The following is a 15,989-nucleotide window of genomic DNA, read 5'->3' on the forward strand; positions in this document are numbered from 1 at the left end:
AGGCATCCAAGGAAAGATACCTTGGTTCAAGAAGGCCGATGAAGTTCAGGGTTTCTTCTCAAGGGTGAAGACACATGGTGAACACAGTCAGAGTTTCTCTCTCATCTGGAAAGGCACATGGTGAACACGGCATCATCTGCTAGCTTCTCCTGGCTTCCTGTTTCATAAAGCTCCCCAGGAGACATTTTCTTTCTTCATCTCCAAGGGTCACTGGCTGGTGGACTCTGCTTCTCGTGGCTATGTCATTCTGCTCTGCTCTCTCTGAATCTCCTCATTCTCCAAAATGTTTCCTCTTTTATAGGACTCCAGAAACTTATCAAGACCCACCCAAGTAGGTGGAGACATGTTGTCACCTAATCCAGCTTAATAAACACTCTTGATTAAATCACATCTCCAGGGAGATGATCTGATTACAGTTTCAAACATTCAGTATTGAATAAAGATTATTCTGCCTTTATGAAATGGTATTTAGACTAAAACATGGCTTTTCTGGGGGACATACATCTTTTCCAACCAGCACAGTCCACGTATGTTGTTAGATTTATACCTAACTTGTTTGTCTGTGGGTCTATTAAAAATGGTATTGATTTTTGTGTGCAGATTTCAATTGTTCAATTGACTTTTATATGTTGATCTTGTATCCTGTAACCTTAATAGACTCAGTTATTTGTTCTGTTAGGTTCTTATTAAAGATTCTTTCAGATTTTCAACATAGACAATCACGTCATCTCCGAAAAAAAAGGAATTTCATTTATTCCTTTCTAATCTGTAAACCGTTCACTTCTCTGAATTCATTGCACTCACTAGGATGTCACAGATGAGGTTGGAATGTGGTAGTTTTGACAGGATATTCTTTCCCCCCCTGATTTTAGGGGGTGTGGTGTTTTGATGCTGTTATGTACCCCAGAAAAGCCATGTTCTTTTAATCCATTCCTGTGGGTGTAGACCTGTTTTGGTTGGGACTTTTGATTAGGTTATTTCAATTGAGATGTGACCCAGCCCATTCAAAATGGGTCTTAATTCTTTGTTGGAGTCCTTTAAAAGAGATGAAGCCCAGAGAGCTCATAGAAGCCCCAGAGAAGCTAAGAGATGAAATTAAAAGAAGCTCATAAAACCTTGTGGCTGACACTCACTTTATCCAGGGTATGGACAGATCAGGCAAAAAAGGGAAGAAAAACCAAAAATACATAAATAATAGGAGGATAAGAGGTAAAAAAAATTGGGTAGAGTGTAATTCTAGTTGTCAGTGAGAGGGATGGGTAAGGGGTATGGAATGTATGGGGTTTTTCATTTTTCTTTTTATTTCTTTTTCTGGAGTGATGCAAATGTTCTAAAAATAATCATGGTGATGAATACCTAACTATGTGATGATATTCTGAGCCACTGATTGTATACTTTGTCTGGACTGTATGGTGCATGAAAATATCTCAATAAATTTTTTTTTTTTAAAAAGGAGAAGCTCATAGAGAAAAGCCCAGGAGTAACTAAGAGAGGACCCATAGAAGCTCAGAGAGGAATCATTGAAGCCAGACACTGAAAGCAATGAAACCCGGGAGTGAAGGATCAGCAGACACCAGCCTTGTGCCTTCCCATGTGAGAGGGGTGTCCTGGATGCCAGCAGCCTGTCTTCCAAGTCCAGGTAACATCCTGTTGATGCCTTGAGTTGGAAATTTTCATGGCCTTAGAACTGGAAATTTGTACACTAATAAATCCCCATTGTAAAAACCAACCCACTTCTTTTACATTGTATTCCAGAAGCTTTAGGGGTTAGTGTCTTAGTTTTCCAGATCTGCTGTGACAAGTACCACAGAATGGCTTGACTTAAACAATAGGGCTTTATTGTCTTACAGTTTTGCAGGCTAGAAGTCCAACATCAAGGTATTTCCAGGCCATGATTTCTCCTGTAGTTTGTAGCATTCTGGTGATAGCTTGCCAGCAATCTTTGGCTTATAAATGCATCTTTGCCTCCATCACATGATGATCATTCTCTACTCTAGTTTCTGTGTCCAAATTTCCTCTCCTTATAAGGACTTCAACCAAATTGGACTAAGACCCATACCTTAACTAAAAAATCTTCAAAGGTCCTTTTATAAATGGGTTCACACCCACAAGACCAGGGTTTAGGACTTGAACATGTCTTTTGTGGGAGGTATAATTCAATCCACCACAGACAGCATTCACTCTGCACATTTAGATTAATATTAGCTGTTGGTTTTTCTTAGAAACTGTTTATTGGGTTAAGAAAGTTCCCTTGTATTCCTAGTTTGCCAAGACTTTTTATTACAAATGGGTATAGAATGCTCTATCTGCATTTATTGAAATAATCATATGATTTTATGTTGATTGATTTTTCAATGTTATGTGAATTATGTTGATTGATTTTTCAATGTTAAATCAACATGGAATTCTGGGTATAAACAATATTTAGCCCTGATAGTTATGCTTTTTATATATATTTCATCATTCCATTTTCTAATATTTCATAGAGGATTTTTGTATCTATGTTCATAAGAGATATTTGTATGTAATGGCTTTTTTCTTGCATTGCTTTTGCCTAGTGTTGCTATTAGAGTAATTATGGTTCATTGACCAGATAAATAGAGGTCATAAACTTCTAACCAGGAAGACTGACTAATAGAGGGAGAGAGAGGGAGAGATAGAGAAGTTACAAATTACCTATATCAGGCATGAATGAAGGGACATCACCACTGACCACACAGATATTAAAAAGGGTAATAAGAGATATATATAGAACAATATAATAGCATTGAGAGTTCAAATATAAGCCCTCACAACTATAGCTAATTGATTTTTGACAAGTCTACCAAGTCCACTCTATTGGGAAAGGATAGTCTCATGAATAAATGGTGTTGAGAAAATTGGATATCCATATGCAAAAGAATAAAGGTGAACCCTACCTCACACTACATACAAAAATTACCTCAAAGTGGATCAAAGACCTAAATATATGAACCAAACTATAAAACTCCTGGAAAAAAAAGAGGGAGTCATCATCATGACCTTTTGTTAGCCAATGGTTCTTTAGATTTTACAGCAAAAGCAAAATTGCTTTGCTGCACAAAAGTTTTTAATTCTGATGAAGTCCCATTTATCTATTTTTGTTGTTGTTGTTGTTTGTGCTTTCTCCAGGCCAATCTGCCCATTCCACCTAGCAAAGGTCTCATCTTTGCCATTGTTTCAGAACCAATTGACAGGACAGTAGTGCCCATGGACCAGGGTGAGTGGTCCTTGGCCTTAAGATTTCCCACAAAAAATGCCGCTAATCTTGTATGGAGTTTGGGAGTGTCGTTAGCCACCAGCACCCTGGAGCTGGGGTCTCCCCTGTCCCCAAGGCTCATTCTCAACCAATGGATAGGAGATGGAAGCCTCTGGCTCCCAGGGAAGGAGCATCCTGCCTGGGTCAGGCAGTGGGAAAACTTTTAGCACACCCGTTCATTCTGCAGGAATAATAATTTATATAAAAAAAAAGATTCGAGGGAGATCGTTCCACTGATATAAAAATCTTAAAATATTCTCTAGGTCAGACCAAAAGTGACTTATTAAATTCTCAGTTTCAAACAAATGAACACACTGCACTGTTTGTAAGCAGATTCCATTATGCAAGGCAGGAATGTCGTTTATAACATAATGTTAGTGTCCTTGCACTTTAAGAACAAAGTCATCTTGCACCAAAAATAAACTGTGGAAGTCAACTGGAAGAAATACATGCTATGAAGAGCTCATAATTTTAGTAACTGTGAATCTTGGTCTTGTAACTAGATACCAAGGTTGCACCTCTGGTATCAAGACCCTGCTCCTGCCTACTGTTTTCAACACTGCAAACCCTCCACCTGATTCACCAGCGCTGTTAAACCAAGCCTGGGTCATCCCTTCACAAGATTAGGTAACATCTTAAAAACACCATCGAACAATTTTAAAAATAAGATTTTAGAGAATCATTTTTACAACCATTGACATGTACCACAAAAACAACACAGGCTATTTCAGTTACCTTGGCAGGACTAGACAAAGATTTAAAGCTGTTTAAAAAAAGGGAGGGGGGGAATCCTATTTTGCAATTCATCCTTAACATCTACAGGTGACGATCTGGAAAACTAGATTAAGAAAGCATTCAGATTTTGTACTCTGAAAACAAACAAGCAATTTTGGACCAACACATCTTTCATTTTCAAACAAATGAATAGTCTTATATTGCATATTATTAAACTATGGAAAGTAGAAACAAAAATTAATTCTGATCTGAATCCAAACTATATAAAAAGCATTCCATGGACTATGGTCAACTTCTTGGATGGGAAATTCTAAATAAAGACAACCCTGGACCTTTGCTCTTGTCAGATGGACTGAAGATGCCCATGTATAAATGATGCTAAGAGCACAGACTTCGCTGAAATCCTGACAAAAAGTTCGTTTCCTACACTGGCGTGTGGATACTCCATGCATCCTGCGTTCTGATGCCTGCTATCAGAAACCCATTTCTCTTCTGCTTAGTAGAGACAGCGCCAGTACAACCTCACTCCTAAACGCCAGTGGCTTTAGAGTCAAAGAAGCCAGAAGAATAAGTTTCAGATTATGCCAGAAGAGTTCACGATATCACAGCCAGGGACCGGCCCAGGAAATTCTTGCAGGTGAAATTATTCTCATCATTCTATGTAATATATAGTGAAGTAACTAAATTTAATGTAACACCAGGACAAAGCTTCTTAAACAAAACATAAAGAATTAGCCTTTGCCAGAGTGTTGTTTTCTTTTCAGTCAATGGTATATACGTGGTAAATTCCTACGCCCAATACCAGATTTTCAGGGGGAGTTTCTTATTACCTTATTGAAGAGACGCATGAGGGTTATTCCCCCAGTCTTATACTTGCTGTTAATATTAAAAAGAAAGACCTTCTTGTGGGCTGGCAATGGGGCAGGCTCGCCTCGCCTCATTTTGGCAGTGGCGGTACTTTCTGGTGACAGCGCTCTGAAGGTGCAGAGTGGGTTTGGCTGGTCCCTGTTCTCTCTGGGGTGCTGCCTCTGACGGGCTCGGCAATGTGTATGTGTGTGTGTGTGGGGGGGGGGGGGGGTTGGCAAAGGGAGGGCTGGTCCCCAAGGGATCCATTATTTCATTTGTCATTTTGAAACGAGGCAACTCGCCAGTGCAAAATGCCCAGGCTGCTAGCAGGAGCCGATGATCCCACCTGTCATGCACAGGCCGCTGTGGTGCAAGCACCAGGGAGCACTATGGGCAAGAGCTAAGATGTTCGGAATGTGAGGGAGGAGGGAAGGAAAAGGAAAGCGGGACAGTGCCGCGAGTTCAACGGGGAGAAGCATCTCTTGGTTTTAGGGCATTTTCCAAACAAGTACTGAGTGCACTTCCTTCAGGAAGACACTGAACCGCATTAATAGGGCAGGAAAGAGCCCTGTTGTGGGGGTCGCAGCAGGAAAGGGCAAGGGTTCCCTTGCAAAGCCTGCTTTCTGGAGCACATGTGCAAAACCCTCCCTGCTTCCTGCAATCTCTGCCTTTCACTTAGCTGAGAGGTCCTGTGGGTGGGAAGCTCTGTGCCCATCGAGGACCTGCATTGAGAGACCAGGCTGGGAGGTGGGTGGATAGGAAATACTGAGATCACCATAGGTCCAAATCTTCTGGATTGTCACCCCTGCTGCAGCCACACCCAAGGTGGCACCAAATTCCAGGCAAAGTGGGAACTGGGAAGTGAGCCAGCGGTGGGGCCATTAGACATGTGTCAAAGCTAACGCTGAGGCCCTTGTCCTTCGAGCTTGATCCAAGGGGGTCGAGTTCTCTGTGTGAAACCCCACCCCATCCTGACCCCCATAACCACACCTTGCCCTGTAGAAATGGAACTTCCAAGGTGGGGCAGATCCACAGTCAGCTTTGGCGAGGGGCCTCTTGCTTTCTGACATTTGGCAGGTTCAGAAGGAAAACCTGAGGGTGGAGGAAGGACAGGGGTTGAATGGGCTAGGCAGAAGAAGAGGCTCCCCTCTGCCCTCTGTACCAATCTATAAACAAACACCATGGCGCAATCATTTGTCACTCTCAGGAGGTGGCAAGGACGCCTGGACACATCTTGCCAGAAATCAGGAGGTCTTCCTAGAAGAACTACACCCGGGCATTTCCTGGAATCTCCCAGCCTGCCCTCTGCCCAACGCCAACCTTCACTGTATCGGCCTCCATAGATTCTAGGAGATGCTCGCATGTTACAAGGAGGTCCCATGGGTCCGCAGGGAGACAGACTAGGCCCTGCAAAGGACAAAGCAAAAGTGACTATGCAGAACCTGCTTGTGTCAGAGCCATTGACAATAAATCTCTCCCATCCGGCTAAATAAAAGAGTGGCATCTGGGACCCCCAGGCACTCGGAGTACAGCAAACTGAGAAATAAGAAATCTGAGGCAGGAACAAAGAGGATGAGATCAGAATAACAATAAAGCTGTTTGGCATATTTCTTTGGGATATGATTAGCTAAAACCCACTCCTAAGAAAGGCAAAAACATGGAAGCAGCCCCCAGGTCCCAGCTCTCTGGGGTGGTGGATCATGTGCAGTGATGGAAGCTGGTGGTGATAGAATGTTCGTGGAACAGTGAGCCCCTCCTGAACTCATCGCCACATGCCCACATGCCCGGCAGAAGCCTCCATGCCTTTGGTTGTCCAATGCGCAGATGGTTATCTAGGGGACTCCCTGAGGCTTCAGGGAAGGAAATAAAATATATAGTTTCACCTTAAATTTTTATCCAATCTGATAATCTCATCTTTTAAGTGGTGTGTTTATACCATTCATATTTAAAGTGATTACTGACAATTGAGTTAATATCTATTGTCTTGTTAGCTGATTTTTATTTGCTTCCTTTGTTCTTAGTTCCTTCCCCCCTCCTTTTCTGTCTTCTCTTAGTGTAATACAACATTTTTTATTATTCCATTTTAACTCTTCTATTGATTTTTCTTTATATCTCTTTTTTAAACCCCTTTCAGTGGTTGCCCTAGGTTTTACAATACTCATTTCAAAATAATTTCAGTGCACTGTCAAAGAATATTTTACCACTTCACATGTAAAGACATTATAACTGTATATTTCAATTTCTCCTTCACAATCCTTGTACCATTTTGCCACATATTTCATTTTTACATATACTATAAACACAGTGCATTGTTATATTATTCTTTCAAATAGAAAATTATCTTGTAGGGCAATTAAAAATTAGGAGAAAAGATTGTGAGTTACCATCCTTTATTACATTTCCATCACCCATCATTTGTGTAAATCAATATTTCTGACCTATATCATATTCTTTCCATCTTAAGAACTTCCTTTAACATTTCTTCTAAACTATATCTGCTGGCAATTGATACCCTTGGGTTATGTATACCAGAGAAATCTTCATTTCTCCTTCACTTTTGGAGGATATTTGTACCAGATGTAGAATACTAGGTTAATAGTTTCCTTCTTTCAACACTTCAAAGATCTCTTCTTCCTTGCATAGTTTCTGAAAATAAGTCTGCTATAATTCTTATCCTTCTTCCTCTCTAGGGAATGTGTCTCCACCCTGATTGCCTGCAAGATTTTCTCCTTGTCTTTGATTTTTTTTTTTTTTACATGGGCAGGCACCGGGAATCGAATCCGGGTCCTCTGGCATGGCAGGCGAGCATTCTTGCCTGCTGAGCCACCGTGGCCTGCCCTCTTACTGTGTTTATTGTTTCTAGCATTTTCATTTGATTCTTATATTTTCCATTTTTCTGCTGAAAGAACTGGTGTAATTTTTCATGTTTCCTATCTTTTCCCTTAAAGCCTTTAACACAGTATTTCTCAACATTTTCAGTCAGATAATTCTTTGTTGTGAAGGATGATCTTGTGCATTGTAGGTTGTTCGGTACCATCCTTGGCCACTACCCACTAGATGCCAGTAGCACATCTTTATTTTGACAGCCAAAATTGTTTCCATTTGTTACCAAAGGTTCTCTGTGGGCAAAATTGCCCCCTTTGAGATCCTGTGCTTTAACATGCAAATCACAGTTGTTTTAAATTCCCTTTTTGATAGTTGCAACACCATGTCATATCTGAGTCTTCTGTGGATAATTTCTTGGTCTCTTCAAACTGTTTTTACTTATGCCTTTTGGTGGGTGTTCTAGTTGCTAGCTGCCAGAATGCAATACACCAAAAACAGAATGGTTTTTTAAAGAGGGAATTTATTAAGTTGCAGGTTTACAGTTCTAAGGCTGTGCAAATGTCCAAATTAAAGCAGGGTTATAGAAATGTCCAATCTAAGGCATCCAGGGAATACCTTGGTTCAAGAAGGCCGATGATGCTCAGTGTTTCTGTCTCAACTGTAAAGGCACATGGTGAACATGGCAACATCTGCTAGCTTTCTCTCCAGGCTTCTTCTTTCATGAAGCTCCCCCAGGGGCATTTCCCTTCTTCATCTCCAAAGGTCTCTGGCTGCATCAGCTCTCATGGTTCTCAAGGCTCTCTCATGGCTCTGAAGCTTTTTCCAAAATGTTTCCTCTTTAAAAGGATTCCAGGAAAGTAATCAAGAACCACCTGGAATGGGTGGAGTCACATCTCCCTTTAATCAAAGGTTAATACCCACAATTGGGTAAGTCACATCTCCGTGGAGATAATTTAATCAATTTCCACCCTACAGTGCTGAATAGGGATTAAAAGAAACAGCTGCCTCCACATGATGGCTCATGATAGAAACGTGGCTTTTCTAGGGTACAAAACAGCACAGTAGTTCATATGATTTTTTTGTTGATGTTGAAAGCTTTATATGTTGTATAGGACAATACACACTGAGGTAAGTTTTTTATATAAGTTTTTTATAGTTGGGGATTAGCATGCTTCTCATTCTGCTGGGCCCTTCCGATGGTGGGGGGTGTTGGAGTTGGAGTTGGCCTGGATTTGAAATTGGCTTGGCTGTTATGGTTGCTATGGTTACTAAGTTTTTTCCTTTGGTTATCGGAGTTCAGATATGGGTAACAGGGATTTCAGTTTCCTCTAGTGATACCTTGTTTTGTTTCAACATTTGGATTCGGATCTTAAGTTTGTTCTGCGCCTTGTAGAGAATCTGTCACTTGCCATTCTCCCAGTTGTACTCCATTATATTTTTTATTAGAGGCTTGTTAAACTTGAGGGACATGGGTGAAGAGGGGCATTTTCTGATATTTTTCTTGAGGTTCAATCTTAAGTACTTTGAACCTGGGTTTGGGGCATATCCTTCACAAGCATTTCTACATCTCGTCCAAGTGTTGAAGTTTCTTCTCCCCCATTTGTTTCCTTCTCCAAGCAGCAGTAAGAATCCTCCACTTTATTCAGGCTATTATTTTGGTGCCCTTCTCACTGCAGATTAAGTTTTTCCATTTAACTTAGGGGATATAAGGGAGACAAGTATGATGGAGTTTGGGTGGTGGTCACCATTTCCCTCATTCAGCTGCAATGGGATTTCATTGATACACTCTCATATAGTTGAGGTCTTTTGTTCTGTAGCGCAGATGATGGAGTGCTGGTCTAGGTGGATTTGGCAGTAGCTGCTACTTTCATAGGTTCTTTTCTAGTCTTCCCAGTGGAGATCTGGCAGGGTTTTTGGAGAAAAGGACTGCAAAAATGTAGGAAACCACTTTATGCCTATAGCCCACAGCTTCATACATTCATGCTAGCCCACATTTGTCCTTTAGCAGTTCATTTAAATTTTAAAGTTTCAAACCAGTTTTTATGGTGCTCAATCATCTATGTCAGTTAGACAATCTTAGGGTCCTGTTTTCCTCCAAATTTCAGATCATTTTTCTGCACTTTGATCACAGTTCCTGATTAGCACAAGAAAAACTATTAATTTGCATTTTGTTTAGGATTTTTCTTGTGGTGTGGATTATAATGATCGTCCTTCCAAATTCCAGTATCTCCCAGATTAAATCAGAAAATATTATCAATTTACTTTAAAGAGATTTAATAATATAAATTACCTTACATACTATCCATGCAGTTGTCATTTTAATTATATTTTAAAATAGAGAAGTTGTAGGTTTACAGAAAAATCATGCAGAAAATAGAGTTCCCATGTACCACACACCCATTATCAACACTTTGCATTAGCAGGTAACTCTGTTGCAAGAGATGAAAGGATTATTATAACTGCACTGTTAATTAAGTTCATAGTTTACATTAGGGTTCACTGTGTGTTGTACAGTCCTATGGATTAAAAAAATTATTCTAGTAACATATATGCAACCTAAAATTCCCCCTTTAAACCACATTCAAATATACAATTCAATGCTGTTAATTACATTCACAATGTTGGGCTACCATCACCACCATCCATTACCAAACTTTTAGAACATTCCAAACAGAAATTCTGTATCAATTAAGCATTAACTCTCCACCACTTACCCTTACTGCTTTGGTTTATTAAAGCTGCTGGGATAAGTATACCAGAAATGGAATGGCTTTTAAAAACGGACATTATTAAGTTTGAAATTCTACAGTTCTAAAGCTATAAAAATGTCCAAACTAAACATCCAGGGAAAGATACCTTGCATCAAGAAAGGCCAATGTGTCTGGAACACCTCTCTCAGCTGAGAAGACACAGGGCTTGTGTCTACTGGTCCTTTGGCTTCTGGTTTTCAAAGAGCTTCCTTGAGGGAATTTTCTTTCTGCATCTCCAAACATCTCTCTCTATATTGGCTCTGAAGCTTTTTCCAAAATTGTTCCCTCTTAAAAGACTCCAGTAAGCAACTCCACCTTGAATGGGTGGAGACACATCTCCATGGAAACCACCTAAGCAAAAGGTCCCACCCACAAATGGTGGGTCACATCTCCAAGGAAACAACTTAATCAAAAAGATCCCACCCAATAATACTGACTGGGATTAAAGACTATGACTTTTCTGTGGTACACAACAGTTGCAAACTGGCATGCCCGCCCTGGCCACTGATAACCTATATTCTGATTTCTGACTCTAAACTTGCTTATTCTAATTACTTCATACCACTGAGATCATACAATAGTTGTTCTTTTGTGTCTGGCTTATTTCACTCAAAATTATGTCTTCAAGGTTCATCAATGTTGTCACATGTATCAGAAATTCATTCTTTTATGGATGAATAATATCTCATTGTATGCATATGCAACACCTTGTTTATCCATTGATCAGTTGGTGGACACTTGGGTTGCCTTCATCTTTTGGCAATTGTGAAAAATGTTGCTACGGACACTGGTGTGCAAATACCTGTTTTGAGTATTTACTTTCAATTTTTTTGATACATACCTAGAAGTGAGATTGTTGGGTAATGTGATAATTCTATACTTATTTTTCTGAGGAACCACCAAACTGTTTCCCATAGCAGCTGCACATTTTAAATTCCTACCAACAATAAATATTGACAGTATGTTATTTTTCATTGAAAAACAGAGTGGTCATTCTAGTGGTTGTGAAGTGGTATCTCATTGCTGTTTTGATGTGCACTTCATTAATGGCTGGTTATATTGTGCATCTTTTCAAGTGTTTTGTGGCCCTTTGTATAACTTATTTAGAGAAATAGCTATTCTTTTGCCCATTTTAAAATTGGGTTGCTTGCCATTTTGTTGTTGAGTTATGGGATTTCCTAATATAATCTAGACATAAAAAGCTCATCAGATATGTGATTTCCAAATATTTTCTCCCATTCTGTAGGTTGTCTTTTTACTTTCACAATGAAGTCTTTTGATGCACAAAAGTTTTAAATCTTGATGAAGTCCCATTTATCTATTTTTCTTTTATTACTCGTGCTTTTGGAGTAAACTATAAGAAATCATTGCCTAACAAGATATCCTGAAGATGTTTCTCTTTGATTCTAGGAGATTTATATTCCTGGTGCTTATATTTAGGTCTTTGAACTATTTTGAGTTGATTTTTTTTATAAGGTGTGGGGTAGGGGTCTTCCTTCATTGCTTGCATGTGAATACCCAGGTTTTCCAGCACCATTTTTTAAAAAGACCATTGTTTCCCAGTTGAGTGGACTTGGTACCTATGTCAAAAAATCAATTGGCCATAGATGTGATGGTCAATTTATGAACTCTTATTTCAATTCCAATGGTCTATAAGTCTGTCCTTGTGCCTGTACTAAGCCATTTTTGCCACTGCAGCATTGTCATGAGATTTAAAATCAGGAAGTGTTAGCCCTCCAATTTCATTCTTCTTTTTCAGGATGGTTTTAGCTATTTGGTCCCTTTAGTCTGTCAAATAATTTTGGTGCTTTGCATTGCTTTCCATTTCTGCAAAGTAGAATTTTATTGGGATTGCAATGAATCTGTAAATCACTTTTGGTTGAATTTGCATCTTAACAATATTTTGTCTTCCATTCCATGGAATGCTTTCCATGTATTTAGGTATGCTTTGATTTATTTTAGCAATGTTTGATAGTTTCTGTGTATGCATCCTTTTTATCCTTGGTTAATTTTTTAAAGGACTCTTCTGCATTTTATTTCACTCATGTAGCATTAAACAGAAGACATTTATATAATTTTTAGAAAATCCACTGATATTGCACAGCTTGCCACATACTTATAAATACAAGACTCATTAATTAAGATATTTAGAATTGAAGTTGACCACAGCATAATGAATCCTCAATTTCCAGAGTTCCAGAAATGATTATTTTACTGATTTATCAGTTGTATGTGACTCCTAAGTTTCCCTGGAAAAATATGACTTTATAAAAAGTAGTGTTCTATAATTCACAAAATGAGTAAGCGCTTATTCAAATTTGAGTATCAACTTTGTGTCACCCATACATAGCTTCAGAAAATTATTGCTTTCTACCTTATTATTTGGGGTTTTACTATATTGAATCAGCATGCAGAACTCACTATGTTGTAATTATGATCTATAATGATAAAAATATAAAATTTCTTTGATTGTAATCCTACATGCAGGAAAAAATCACCTTATCAAGAGCCATGTCTGACATATAAATGAAACCATATCTTATGGGTTTTTAAGCTCATAGTTCTTTCAAAATGATGTAGCTACCTTCTTTTCTAATAAATGAATATTTTCATCACAGCTGCTATTTCTGAGCCAGAAATAAATAACATGAAAAAGAAGAACAAAGTCTTCAGTGTAAAGAGAAAAAGGCTTATTCACTGTGAAACAGCAGCAGGAAGTGGTTGGCTCTGTGGGTGCTCTTTAGGCATTCTAAATCCACTCAATTAGAACATCACTGACTACTCAGGAAGAGCACTGCAGTCTCTGAAGTAGGTGCTGTGAGAATTTTACTTAATCAGCCAAAGGTAAAACAATCTTTAAATTACACACCAGGAATATATTTTTTTTCTAAAATTTAAACAAATAACAAATGGATGATAGTTATGACACAATCAGAGATGTCAGGAAATGTTTCTGCTCTATCAATCAGGATATTTTTTTCCTCTATGTACTATCAAGGGATTTTAGTTTTCTCCCCTCCTTTTGAAAAATAAATTAGCCATGATAGTTTAAAACGTCTATCAAATTATTACTTTTTTTCTAACTAACCAGCTAAAAGCTTCAAAAATCTCAAAATCTGAGTTTTAACCTGAATATTCAAAGCTAATGCAGAAAATGTTTGTAAGAGTATAAGTGCGGATATATACAACTCAAACCTTCACAGCTAATAATGACCTCTATTAGGATTAAGAGTGCTAATGCAAAACACTGTTAATGGCTTTTAAATCATATTTAACACAGAATTTGCACAGATCAGTTCAACACAGATCATATTAATTACTAATAATATATATGAAAACCTCATAATATATATGAAAACCACAGTTCATGTTAATTACTAATAATATATATGAAAACACTGCTGTATCATCGATATAATTATAACTGTTGCCTGGAAAACATACGTAAATGCAGATAAGATTAAAAGTTTGTCACAAAAATGAAAAATAATAAAAATAAATCAAATAGATGCATTAATGCTACCCAAAACAGATATGCAAGAATGTAAAATCATAGGTAATTTTTCCTTAAAAAAATATACTAAGATGACAGTGGACTACATGTCATTCAAAACATCCTTAGTGTTCATACCCAAAGATCTTGATCTGCTCAGGAATTACTTCACACGAGCTAGCACAGCCATCTTTTTTTTTTTTTTTCAATTTTTTAAATTAATTTTTAAAATAAAAAAATACATGACAAGAAAGAAACACAAACATTCTTAACATATGATCATTCCATTCTACATATATAATGAGTAATTCACAATATCATCACATAGTTGCATATTCATCATCATGATCATTTCTTAGAACATTTGCATCAATTCAGAAAAAGAAATAAAAAGACAACAGAAAAAAATTCATACATACCATACCCCTTACCCCTCCCTTTCTTGTTTTTTAATTTATTTATTTTTTATTTATGATACATAACCACATACAAACACAAACATTCTTATCATATGATCATTGTGTTCTTGTTATATAATCAATAACTCACTATCATCACATAGTTGTATATTCATCATCATGATCATTTCTTAGAACATCTGCATCAATTCAGAAAAAGCAATAAAAAGAAGACAAAAAAATTCATACATACCATACCCCTTATGCCTCCCCTTCACTGATCACCAGCATTTCAATCTACTGAATTTATTTTAACATTTGTTCCCCCTATTATGTTTTTATTTTTAATCCATATGTTTTACTTGACCATCTATAAGGCAGACAAAAGAAGTATCAGACACAAGGCTCTCACAACCACACAGTCCCACTGTGAGAGCCTCACAGCCATCTTTTGGAACATATGGTTAGGGTGGTCCTCCTGTGGTGGTAAGGGCAGTCTTTCTGAAACTTTAAGAATCTGGTGGTACTGCCCGTTGTTCTTCGGGGGGTAGGTATTTACTTTTTCTGAAATTGTTTGAGTTTTCTATGAAATTATCTGAAATTTCTATCCTTTCACTTTCGGATGGTTCATATACTGGTTCATCATGGTCTGGGTATGTTACATCATCCGCATCCTGGTACAGCCTTTCATCACCTACTGCTGGTTCACTGGAATCTGGATTTTCCTGTTCATACAACATCTCTTCTGTATCCTGATTATAGTCCTATGAAGCTGTCTCTTCCCCATGGTAACTATCCTCATTTGTAAAGGAAATCTTCCCGCTTCCAAGTTCTCAAATTCATCATCTACATCCCTTCCTGTAAGGACATCTTCATCTTCCACTAGCTGTTCTCTTGATGGTTCCTACTCCTCTTATGGCAGGTCCTCTCCGTGTTTTCCCGGTACTGTTTCATGGAGAATGAGTTCTTTTAATTCATCTTCAAAATTTTGGAGTTCTGTCCCCACGGGACCCTCCCGTCCCTGCATGGGCGCCGGCGGCAGCGACTTTCCCACTGGCGGTGTGGACTCTGTAGCAGCTTTCTTCAAGTCCTAATAAAACTTTGCATCATCCACATCAAAATCCCCAGCGCCACAGACATCATATAATCCGTTTTCCTAGAACTTCCTAACAATCAACAAGATCAAACCAAATAACAGCTTCTGAGGCCCAGACTCCCAGCAACGCAATTACCATAAACCATGTGAGAAATGAACTTCCAGAGAGCCCTCTTTTTCTCCCATTCTTTTGTCCTCCCTGTTTTGTCTCTCTCCAGGCGGGGGAATGCTGCTGCCGCTCCTGCTGCCCTCACTTGTGTTGCTGCTGAGGAAGCCGCTGCCGCTGACACTGCTGTGGGCGCCGCTGCCCGCACCCTTGGCGTTTTTGCGCCGGGCCTTGGCGCGCATGGCCAGGGCTGGCGAGGATGCGGTGCTGCTTCAGTGCGCTGGGAAGGCTCAGGCCCAGCTCTTCCTGCAACGATTGAGCCAGGCACCGCTTTCCGCACGATTAAGATTTAATCTCGCTGCGCCCAGCCTGTGAATCCCTGCCAAAACCCATCCTCCTTGGTTAAATTTATTCCTAGATATTTGACTTTTTGTTAGTTTCTGTTGTAAATGGCATTTTTTT

The 15,989-nt window shown here is 38.8% G+C and overlaps 1 pseudogene; it reads right to left on the bottom strand.

The window, feature by feature from the left end:
• Window positions 1-14,834: 14,834 nt before the first annotated feature.
• LOC143671947 (aspartyl/asparaginyl beta-hydroxylase pseudogene) lies at window positions 14,835-15,769 on the bottom strand (annotated as a pseudogene).
• Between the last annotated feature and the right edge of the window lie 220 nt (window positions 15,770-15,989).

The sequence above is a fragment of the Tamandua tetradactyla genome, chromosome X (genome assembly GCF_023851605.1).
Source record: "Tamandua tetradactyla isolate mTamTet1 chromosome X, mTamTet1.pri, whole genome shotgun sequence".
Taxonomy (NCBI): domain Eukaryota; kingdom Metazoa; phylum Chordata; class Mammalia; order Pilosa; family Myrmecophagidae; genus Tamandua; species Tamandua tetradactyla.